This window comes from Octodon degus, unplaced genomic scaffold, assembly GCF_000260255.1.
Source record: "Octodon degus isolate 3935 unplaced genomic scaffold, OctDeg1.0 scaffold00055, whole genome shotgun sequence".
In the NCBI taxonomy this organism is placed as follows: domain Eukaryota; kingdom Metazoa; phylum Chordata; class Mammalia; order Rodentia; family Octodontidae; genus Octodon; species Octodon degus.
The window spans coordinates 7,321,821-7,332,342 of NW_004524631.1; the positions used below are offsets into that span (position 1 = coordinate 7,321,821).

A 10,522-nucleotide genomic window follows, 5' to 3' on the forward strand; every position below is an offset into this window, starting at 1 on the left:
TTTTTCTTTTGTACCAGGAATTGAATTCACAACTTTGTGCTTGCCAGACAAGTGCTGTGCCACTGAGCTATATCCCCAGCCAATTCTGTCCTTTTAAACAGTTTCAGTGGCATAATATAGAGATGGCCCATTGTTACAACCTTGTTTAATTGTTGACTCTGTGTTGATTTTATTATTCAAGTGGGCCCCACCTATTGTTTCAGAGGTCAAGGAGCTGTTTCATTGCATTTTATCTGAACTGTAGCCCCAGTCAACCATACGCTTTCTTAGGCAAATATTCTGCAGCAGCTGGGTTGGAAACTATCATTCCACACTTCACAGCAAACCTCAGACAACTTGAGTTTAATTATTCCCTGTTGACTGGCTTTGCCATTACTAAAATCTCTTTTAACACACTAGCATTGAGAGTGGAAGTGTAGGGTTTCTTAGCTCTCAGCACAATAGCTTTTGCATTAATATCTGAAGCTTTATTTCACAGAGCAAAAGCCTACTTGTGGTCCATAATATTTGTTTAAACATAAATCGTGAAGAGTGGTGTGGGTGACACGATGTAGCTATAAATAATGAAAAGAAAGCCTATAAATAATTTTAGATACTTTTTAAAAAAGAGTAGTAGAATCTTTAAAAAAAATCTTGATGTTTCAAAGGGGTGTCAGATTTCAGTCACCTTTTCTTTTTTAATCTTTAGGAGGCATATATCTTTTATTGTTCTACTAAATAAATAACGTGGGCATAGTATAGCTCAAACTAAACTTTTCATGATGTTTAATAAACTATAATTTTATGATTAATTGTGCCTAATCTGAATGTTCTGTGAAGCCCCAAACAGCAAGAGATGTTCAGTGTTGTTAAAGGTTAGCAACTTCATAAAGGGACAGTTCAGTGATTGTTTCCAAATATGTTTATACATCTTAAAAGTTATGAGAAAAATAACACTTTGGCATTAAACATCTAGCAAAACATATTCTGTAGAATATTAAGCAATACAGAAGGGAAGAGCTGAGCAATTTATCTTTTAAAAACTCATTTTGAAAAATCACACATGGGATATCTGAGCATAGAGCTACCATTGTTTTCAAGATTAGTGGGGCTAGTGAACTTTATATTACCTGGCAAACAATGTCTGGTTCCACTATGTGGAAAGCTAGAACCCTCTAAGCTGTTTTCCCCACCCAAGCTCAAAGCTATTTTATTAGACTTGCAAAGCCACTGAGATGGGATAAAATTAACCCTGAGACCAAGGTTCTTCATGGTGTTGCTGCCTTGATGCTGCTGTGCTCGGGAGTTAAGGGGCCTCACCAATATTATTAGTAATCTTTAATACATTCCTTCAATTGTTTTCCATGGCATTGATAAAGTTCAAAATTCATAGCATCGCTGCTAAGGTCCTCCATCCTCTGTTTTCTGGTTCCTACACATTCTTCAACCTACCACATCTCTTCAGTCTTTTCCTCCAATTCTCTTCATTTACTTAAATTTGTTCATACACTTTGCACATTTTATTCCTTCATTAAACACTTTCTGAATATTATTATGCCAATCACCACACTGACTGCTAAAAGGTATGTGAGAGGATGTACTACCCTAAGCCTTATAGACTAGTCAGGAATCTAGAAATGGAACAAATAACTACATAAGCTATTCTCTCTGATCTTTTCTTTTGCAAATAGCTACCTTATTCTTATAGTTCATGTCTCCTGTGAAACCCTTTTCCTGAGGTTTATTTATATGATCCTTCCTACAGATTAGAGATGCTTAATGTATACTAAAGATATAAAACAGAACCATAGAAACAGAGATTAGACTTTATAACTTGATAGAAACCAACTTGACAGTGTGGCTTTGAGGTTATTCCTGAGTCTTGATTGGTTGTGTGGCTTTACTTGGTGATATTTAGCCCCTGTGGGTTAATGCCAAGTCTGCACCTTTGCCTGGGTCTGGATTACAAGGTGGAGCTGAATATCTGAAGGAATTAGACTCATTTGTCATGTACATTCTCGTTTCCAATTTTACTCCTATTAATTTCTGATCTCCTTACAAGTACTGAAAAACAAATATAGAGAAACAGAAAAGAGATTAGGAACACAGATCACTGAAAACAGAACCACTTCAATCTAGACTACCACGGGACGTTTCTATTTCCTGAAATGTACCCTGGAAATAACAGACTATGAGATAATATAAGCAAAAGCATCAAGACATATTTAGTACATTTTAAGTACTGAATTTTATTTATTATTTATTTTTGAATTTACTGTCTTTGGCACAGGGTCTCATTACAAAAATCAGACTCATAGTGATCCTTCTGTTTTCAGGCTCCCCGGTGCTGAGATTACAGGCACGTGCCACCACATCCAGTCTCAGTGGGGTAGTGCCAGCATGGCGTTTGATGTTGGGGATTGAACCTGAGTCCTTGTGCTTGCCTAGGCAAGCACTTAGAGTGCTGAGCTAGCTCTGTGGCCCTGGATTTCATTTTTATTCCTTCATTTTTAATGAGAAAAAATATGTTTTGGAATACCAGGTAACTGAAAGATCAGAATTAGCAATGGAAAGCTACAGAGCCAAGACTGAAGCACAAATCATCCAATTTCAGAGTCTAGCATCTTCTCTCTATTCCAGAGCAGGTAAATAATCCACTCAGTGATTGAAGGTGACATAAAAGTCAACCAATATTTACCAGAAAAGATAGGCTGTCTGCTTTTAAAAGCCTGGATTTTGAGAAGTTGTCCTTCTGTCTGCTTTTTTGTGAATAAAGTTGTGTTTGATTTTTTAAGTAATGGGCAGCAGCAGTCATTTGAGTAACAGCCAGATGGTTGAATAAATCCCCAGGAAGCAGCATATTCTTCTGTTTAATTTTTAAATTCTATGTGTCAGGTTGAGAAGGAAAGATAAGAAAGGATTGACCTTGTCTTGCGCTGATAAATCATCTTCTCCAAATATACCTCCAGTTGGATACTGTTGTACAGAATCTCAAAGCTAGTGCTTCTCCTAAGAAAGTATGAGAAGCCACCCATTTAGTAAGAAAGTTCCTAAAGACTTGAGACAGATAAAATAAGTCTTTCAAAAATTGTTCATGATTAAGACGTTATTCATGCCGTTAATGATTTAGGCATACAATGACTGAATGTAGAGTTTCATTTTTATAAAGATGCTTTTGCTCATTGTTTTCTTACATCACATGATTTTTATACCAGGCCCTTGCAGCAGTCGGAAGTAATTAGGAAGGAAACTTTGACAGTATTAATTTCCATTACTGTTTCAGGTTCTAGTAAAGTACAGTGCTACCTCAGTGGAAACAAAAAGAAATGTTCAGTGATAGGGTCACTGCCAATATGTTCAAAATTGAGCTCTATTCTAATTGGGTATCTTGTATGAGCCAGGAACAAAGATGCTCCAAACACTTTTTCTAGTCATAAAAATCTTAGGGTTTATACCTCCTACAAACGTGTGTCTTGGGTTCCTTGTCTTTGGATGCATAAGAATTGGAGGCAGAAAAAATTGTGGATTTGGTGACATCTGGGCCAGCTTGCTCCTTGCAGGCTCCAGATCAACCATCTCACATAAAAGTGGAAAAAAAAAATCTTAGGGTTTAGTGGTAATATGGATACATATTTGATAGATGACAGATAGATAGATAGATAGATAGATAGGCACTTTTAAAAAAAATTATTGAAAAGCAAATAGCAATGAGACAATTCCAAAACTGATTAGTTTCAAAACCAAAAACAGTTTCAATAATTAATGCATTTCACATTGTTGTCTTCTTAGTGGTTATTCGTAGTACAAGATGCAGATATGATATCCTATCCAGAAACACTGTTAGTACAAATCTTTCTATTCATTGAATTAAGAGAAAGTAGCTATATATCTATCCTATTTTGAATATATAGATACAAAATGGTCCTTCATTTCTATCCCCCTTTTTTTGTTTAGTTTTGTCAAAGATGGGTATTCCATTGTCATTTAAACATTGTAGGTGCGTGAATTCAGCAAAATATTCCAATATAGTCCAGCAGTCCATATAGTAGTGGGTTATCCATAGGACTGGCAATGTCAGAAGTTATTGACTTGAGACTTTTACAGCTCAGCATATTAATATGGCTTTACTTTTTATACTTCGTTTTTATACTTTTCTGCTGGATGGTTAAGACCAAGATAAAGCAAGACCTATATAACAAGAAATGCAACTTTTGTACCTAACAAGGTCAGTCAAATCCCCTCAGGATTTATCCTGAAACCCTGTACTGCAGTTTGTAGATCTTTTGTCAGTGTCAGCCATGTGGATGAAGACAAGCACTTTTAAGAAAACGCAGATATTTTATGGATGAGATCAAAGGAACATAGCAAAATGCCCACTACTGGAAGTTTGGAAATTTGTCACCCATTTCTGATGAGGAAGTATTTAAAATAACAAACATGAGTGAACCAGGTAAATCTGAGGGGAAAAAAAAGACAATGAGGGAGCTGCCAAAGTAAAGTTTCAAAACATGAACCACTAAATTGGACACGATGGCTTAGAATTTGGTCAGCACTTAAAGATGCAGAGAATGAAGTAGGAAATAAGGGACAGGAGCTTGACACAGCACTGAAGGCCACACAGAGCATTTCTTTGTCCATTAAGTTTGCTGGCATTTAGCCTGTTGAGGAAGGTCATCATTTAATAACTTAACACTGAGAATTTGGTTTAATTTTTATATAAGATCAACCACACAGGCTACATTTGGCCAAATGGGTCAAATGTGAACAAGTCAGGATTCAAGAAGCTAGTTGGGTGGGGAAACTTAAGTGGGAGAAGATAAGCAAAAATGAGATGGAACTGACATGAAAACAATGTTTAGGAAGTGCAATCATCAAGACCTGTGTAAGCTTGGGGGCTGGCTGGGTTTGGCACCTGGGAGAGGATAGAGGCTAAAATACTACCAGCCAGAGAAAGAAAGTGAACACAGAATGTTTTCAGAGATGGCCATGCTGAACTTCAGATCCCCCTGGGCCAACTAGACAAACCAGTTTGGAGTTCAGAAGGGAGCTTGTGGTGAGAGGTATTGTCAAGGAATTACCAGCATAGGGAGAACGGGAAGTGGTTGGAACAGAACCTAGCAGGCATGTTAGGGGAGAACAGGCTGAGGACAAATCCTTGGGAGAAAGCCAGCATTTCACACCAAGTTGAAAAAACAACTTCAATAGAACAGTCTGAAAAAGAATCCTGAGGAGTAAATGAAGATAAACCAGGAAAGGATGGGATCTAAAGGCCAATGAATAAGACTATTTTAAGAAGGAGGAAGTGGTCATGAGTATTGTTCACTTGGTGCCTATTCTATTTTATATTTGTTCCTATGCTTATTCTAATACATTTACTAATGCTTGTAAAGGCATAGCATATATAGGACTGAATTTTTAAAATATCCTCCTTGTAGGGTAAATTATGGAAAAACATCATATAGTAATAGTTCTTTAATTAAATTTTATATAATTTATCAATGATCCTCAGCCAATACCACTTTATTTTCACATGGATCCAATCAGATATGTATTGACACTTCTTAGATTCCCCCGCTCTTTTCAATCATAGAAGTCAATGCACATTGAAGCCAAGTGAATTGTGAAGGCTATATGCTGGTGGGTAGCAGGATGCGGACAATACAGTGTATGTCCTCACCCTTTTGATGCACTGGGCCTCCATGAAACTGTTAGAAATGCAAATACAGAATATTATCATACAGATGCTAAAAAATCTTCACATGTATTCTTCAGGTTTATCTTCCTCCTGATCTTTATCACTCAAAATTTTAAATTTTATAGAGTTGTGTTATGGTTTGTATCTCGATGATTCCCCAAAGCCTCAGGTGGAGCTTTTCAGAAGTGGTTGGATCTAGGATGTATGATGCTGGGATTAAGGATATAAAGGTGGGATTGGTTCATGGTGCAATACCAGGATTCCATATGTGAATGCTACGTATTCTAAGGGTGGGTAGCCTAGGTAGAATATGAGGAACATAAAGGAAGTTGCTGTTGTTGATGCTTGTCCCTTGCTGCTTTGGTACTTTGCTCCTGCCTTTCTGCCTTCTGCCTGCCATGAGCTGTTTCTGACCTGTTATGCCACCACGGATTGGTGCCAGCAAACTAGGAACTGAAACCTCTCCCAACTGTGGGCTACAATGCACCTTTCCTCCTGTAACTTTGGGTGTTGCATATTTTGTCTCAGCTACTAGAAAAATAACTGAGATAAGTTGAAATAGGGAAAATGCTAATTATCATTTCTATATACTCTCTTCTACTCCACTTTTAATAGAATACTGAGAAAGTTACAATTAGAATTTGTTTCTTTTGAGATTCATTTTATTTAGAGGAGAATTATTAAATGCTTATGCCCTTAATTATAGCTGCAAAGGGGTAGAGAGATAGCTCAGTAGAATAAGTGCTTGCCTGGCAAGTTCAGGGTCCTGAGTTCAATCCCCAGTACCACAAAAATAAATAAATAAATAAATAAATAATAACTACACAAGTACCTACAGAAGCAAAGTGGGGCCAGCCAGATAGCTCAGCAGATCAAAGTGCTTGCTTAGGCAGATGCAGGGACTGGGGTTTGATACCTGGTGTGCTGTCCTTGCCCCGCCCCTGGGTGCACTGAGACAGTGATTGAAACTGGGTGTGGTGGTACGCATCTGTAATTCCAGCACTTGGGAAGCTGAAAACAGGAGGATCACTATGAGTCCAATCTATGTAGTGAGACCCTGTGGACCCTGTACTAAACATAAAATAAAGAAGCAAAGAAAGTGAAAATTCATAATGCAATGGAACAAAAAAGATAAGTAATTTGACATTTGGCAGGATTTTGTTATGACACTGAGAAACAATATCCCAATATCCCAAACAAAATAATAATAATCTATACAAGACAAATCCATATTACTGAATGTGGCATGATTATATTACTTGATATAGGAATTTGCTGTCTTGCGCTTAAATATGAATTCGATGTCAGAACAAATCATAGGTAGAATTTCTGTTGTTGTTGTTGTAAGTTTTATATGTACACCTTCTACTAAAAAATTATAGCATCCAGAAAAAAGGAGAATTCCTCTTCTTTCATTCCTGAATTCTTTTGGTATTATAGGATTCATATGGATTTCACATGATTTTCCTGCCTTACAACCTTTTGGATGAATTTCACTGAATGTTGATTTAATTTTACATTGCTCATTCTGGAATGACCCAGCTTTCCTTTAGTATTTGTATCTTCTTTCTTGGCACTTTCTATATCTTTGAATCAGATCTCTTTCTTCCCTTCAGAAAACCAAGGCCTAAAGTTCTTCCTCATCCCATTCTTTCATTTACTATCAATAGTTATTGAGAATTCAGGTCAGTTTCTTTGTTTCTCTTAATGGTCTTTTCCATTTTACTATAGATAAAAAATAGCTTCCTATCCCTGTTCTTACACATTCTCATCATTTCCTTCTGCCTTGCTAGAGTAATAAGGAATTAGTGTTTAATAAACGATTATTAAGTGATTTATCTAAGAAATCAATTATTTCAACTAAAATAACCTCCATATTACTTTGGGTCAAATTATAAATACATTTCAAGGATATTTTTAGTTTATCTACTATCCACTGGGATTATAATATAAATGTTAAATGTTTTTTCACAATTTTTTTAGCTGAGATATAAAAGACATAAAAATTGTACACATTATGGGGCACTACACAATATTTTGATATGTATGTAAATGGTGTAATATTTAAGTCAGGCCAAACATTTTTGCTCCCTTAAACATTTATCATTTCTGTTCAGTGAAAATATGCAAAATACTTTATTTTAGCTTTTGGAAAGATTATGTACATTATTGTTATATATCGTCCTCCTACTCTGCAAATAGCACAGGAGAACTCACTTCTACCCATTACTTAGTGCCTATTGATCAGCCTTCCCCACCTCTCACTCCCCTTTACTCTATCCAGCATCTGATAAGCAGTCTTCTACTCTCAATTTCTATGAGCCTGAAATTGTTGAAGAGTTTTATAACTTTGTCATAAGATAATATTTTAAACTTGTGTACCAACAAGCATGAATTGAATATCATCTATATAATATCATCTGTGGACTGAAAGAAAAATAAGAGGCGTCCTATGATTAAGAAGAACAAAGTCTAATAGATAATTCAGGATGTACAAACATCTGAAAAACTGTCTTCAATAATTGTTGATTGATAATAAGCTTCCTCCCCCCTCTTGTTGTGATGCTTGCGATCAGACTCAGACCCTTCGGCAAGCTAGGCAAGTGCTGTAGCATGGAGCTTTATCCATATACTCTGTAATTTATTAATAAAACACTTCCCTCTGGATCTAGAATTCAAAATGAAAAACCAGTCTACAGTGTTGGTTGTTCTGTGGTGTAAAGGGAAATGATGGGTGGGACATCAAAAGCACTAAAACAATTTGCTGCATTTTTTCTATTTGGTTCCTGAGTTAAATTATACATTTCTTTAATAATGTGTGTGTGGGGGGGTCATGATAGTGCAGCAGACTAAAAACCTGTGTAGGCAAGCATAGGGACCTTCGATTCCCATGGTGGCGCAAACCTGTAATCTCAGTGCTTGGGAAGGCTGAAAACAAGAGGATCACTATGAGTCTGAGATGTGTAGTAAGACCCTGTACCAAATACATAAAATAATATGTGGGGGAAGATACAACTGCTACATTTATTGGAGGGTCAACCAGTTCTCTCAATTCAATGTCAGCTATTATGGTAATTACTTGTGAAACTTTGTGGACTGTCAACCAGCATTTAAAAAGAGGCTCTAAATGCTGGGTAGATAAATAGCCCTTGCTATAGCTAAAGCTGGGCATAGCGGCACACATCTATCATCCCAGAATTCAGGAGGCTGAGGTAGGAGGATCCTTGTAAGTTTTGAGACCAGCCTGGGCTAAAAAGTGAGTTCAAGGCCAGTGTGAACTGCGGAGCAAGACTCCGTCTCAAGATACATAAGAAATAAAGACATCTAATTCAAAAGAAGTAAAATATAGTATTTTTATCAGAAGAGAGCTTACAGTATTCTGCATAAACATCATGAAATAGCTTTTGTGAAAGTCTGGGCCTTTCCTTTCCAGGAGGAATGACATAAATAGCTAAAGATAATTTTCTTAAAATATCACTTTATTGGGCCAATAGTAAGATATTATTTAGCCTTTATATTTTGCCTGACTGATATTCACTTCTTTCCCATAAAAAAGTAGAACTGCTCACATAGAATTGATCAGAATAAAATATCATGCTGTCCCTGATTATTAAGATAAACTTCTGGGAAGATGGTTAGGCAGGAAGTTGGAATAGTTCAGAATAACTACAGTCTACTTCTTCCTCTCACTGTCTGGTAAAGGTTATGTTACATTTTGGCAGTCTACATTGAATGTTTTTTAAAGTACAAAATGTCCTGAATTTTGAATGATACTTCAAGTTTCTTTTCTGTGAGTATTGAATGAGTGTGAAAAATGTCATTTTTGTTTGTATTAACTCGCTGAGGTCAGAGCAAACATTTAGTAATCTGACAGATAATATGCCACTTGAGTTCTAGAATATTTGCAGAGAACATGGCAGAGCATGTTTGAAAGTAAAATCACCATCATTTGCAATTATAAATAACTTTTCTAACACTGATTCCTGAGCTTAAGTTATATTGATAACCCCACATATTGATCTCATTATAGTTACTGTTCTTTTTCTACTTAGTATGTTTGATTCAGGGTCAGATTGAACTGTGAACAAGGATCAGATATCAATTATTGTGTTTCTCCTAAAATTTGCGTATAATTTTCCAACATCAGGTGATAAAGTGGAAAACAAATTCTTCTGAACAGCTACTTTCCTCAGCTAAAGCAAATTATTTGATTTAGTTTATGCTATGGAGTGCTAAACAATTTACTCTTGTATGGGAATTTGCATTTTCCCCCTAGAACGCCAGTGTTTTGGGTGACTTGCCAGTTGTTTGGTTCTAGTCAGAAGAGACCCCTTAATGAAAATTAGTGTATGACTCAGTTGTTTATACTCTGCTATGAAGTCCAAGCACTAAGAATCTCACACAGTAGATTAATACAGTAATTCTATAAGACAGTTTTGATACTGGGGGAAAATTGAGATGTTTTGTTATTAGAAAATATTTAAAATGAAACAAAAATAAAGTTAGAAATTCTTCATTTATCCCTTAATCATAATGCAACTGATGTTAGTAAGTACGACTTAATTCGATTTTAATATAGAAATTTTGACAACATTTACAGATTTTGCGCTATAATTATTTAACATTATCTTCATCAAATGAAACTAAAATAATACCACAATGTAATAAGGAACCAATAGCTTAATTAGAAGCTCAACTGGGAAAAAATAAACTAGTATTGTTGGCATTATCTCTAGAATCTAGCACATCTTTAACAAAAAATCATTATGAAAAATCTAAATCTGGTTTAAACTGGTCATTGAATTATTTAAATAGAATTTTCAATTGTTTTCGAAGTACCTTTCTTCC

General features: G+C 35.9%; 1 protein-coding gene and 1 non-coding gene across 11 annotated transcripts in view; both read left to right on the top strand.

Annotated features, from left to right (window-relative positions):
- Mecom (MDS1 and EVI1 complex locus) overlaps positions 1-10,522 on the top strand; it is a 550,507-nt gene that overhangs the window by 457,506 nt on the left and 82,479 nt on the right. The gene's annotated exons all lie outside the window — the stretch shown is intronic.
- LOC111817344 lies at positions 3,433-3,564 on the top strand. The gene has a single exon (XR_002821571.1). It is a non-coding gene; the product is annotated as a small nucleolar RNA SNORA38 (small nucleolar RNA).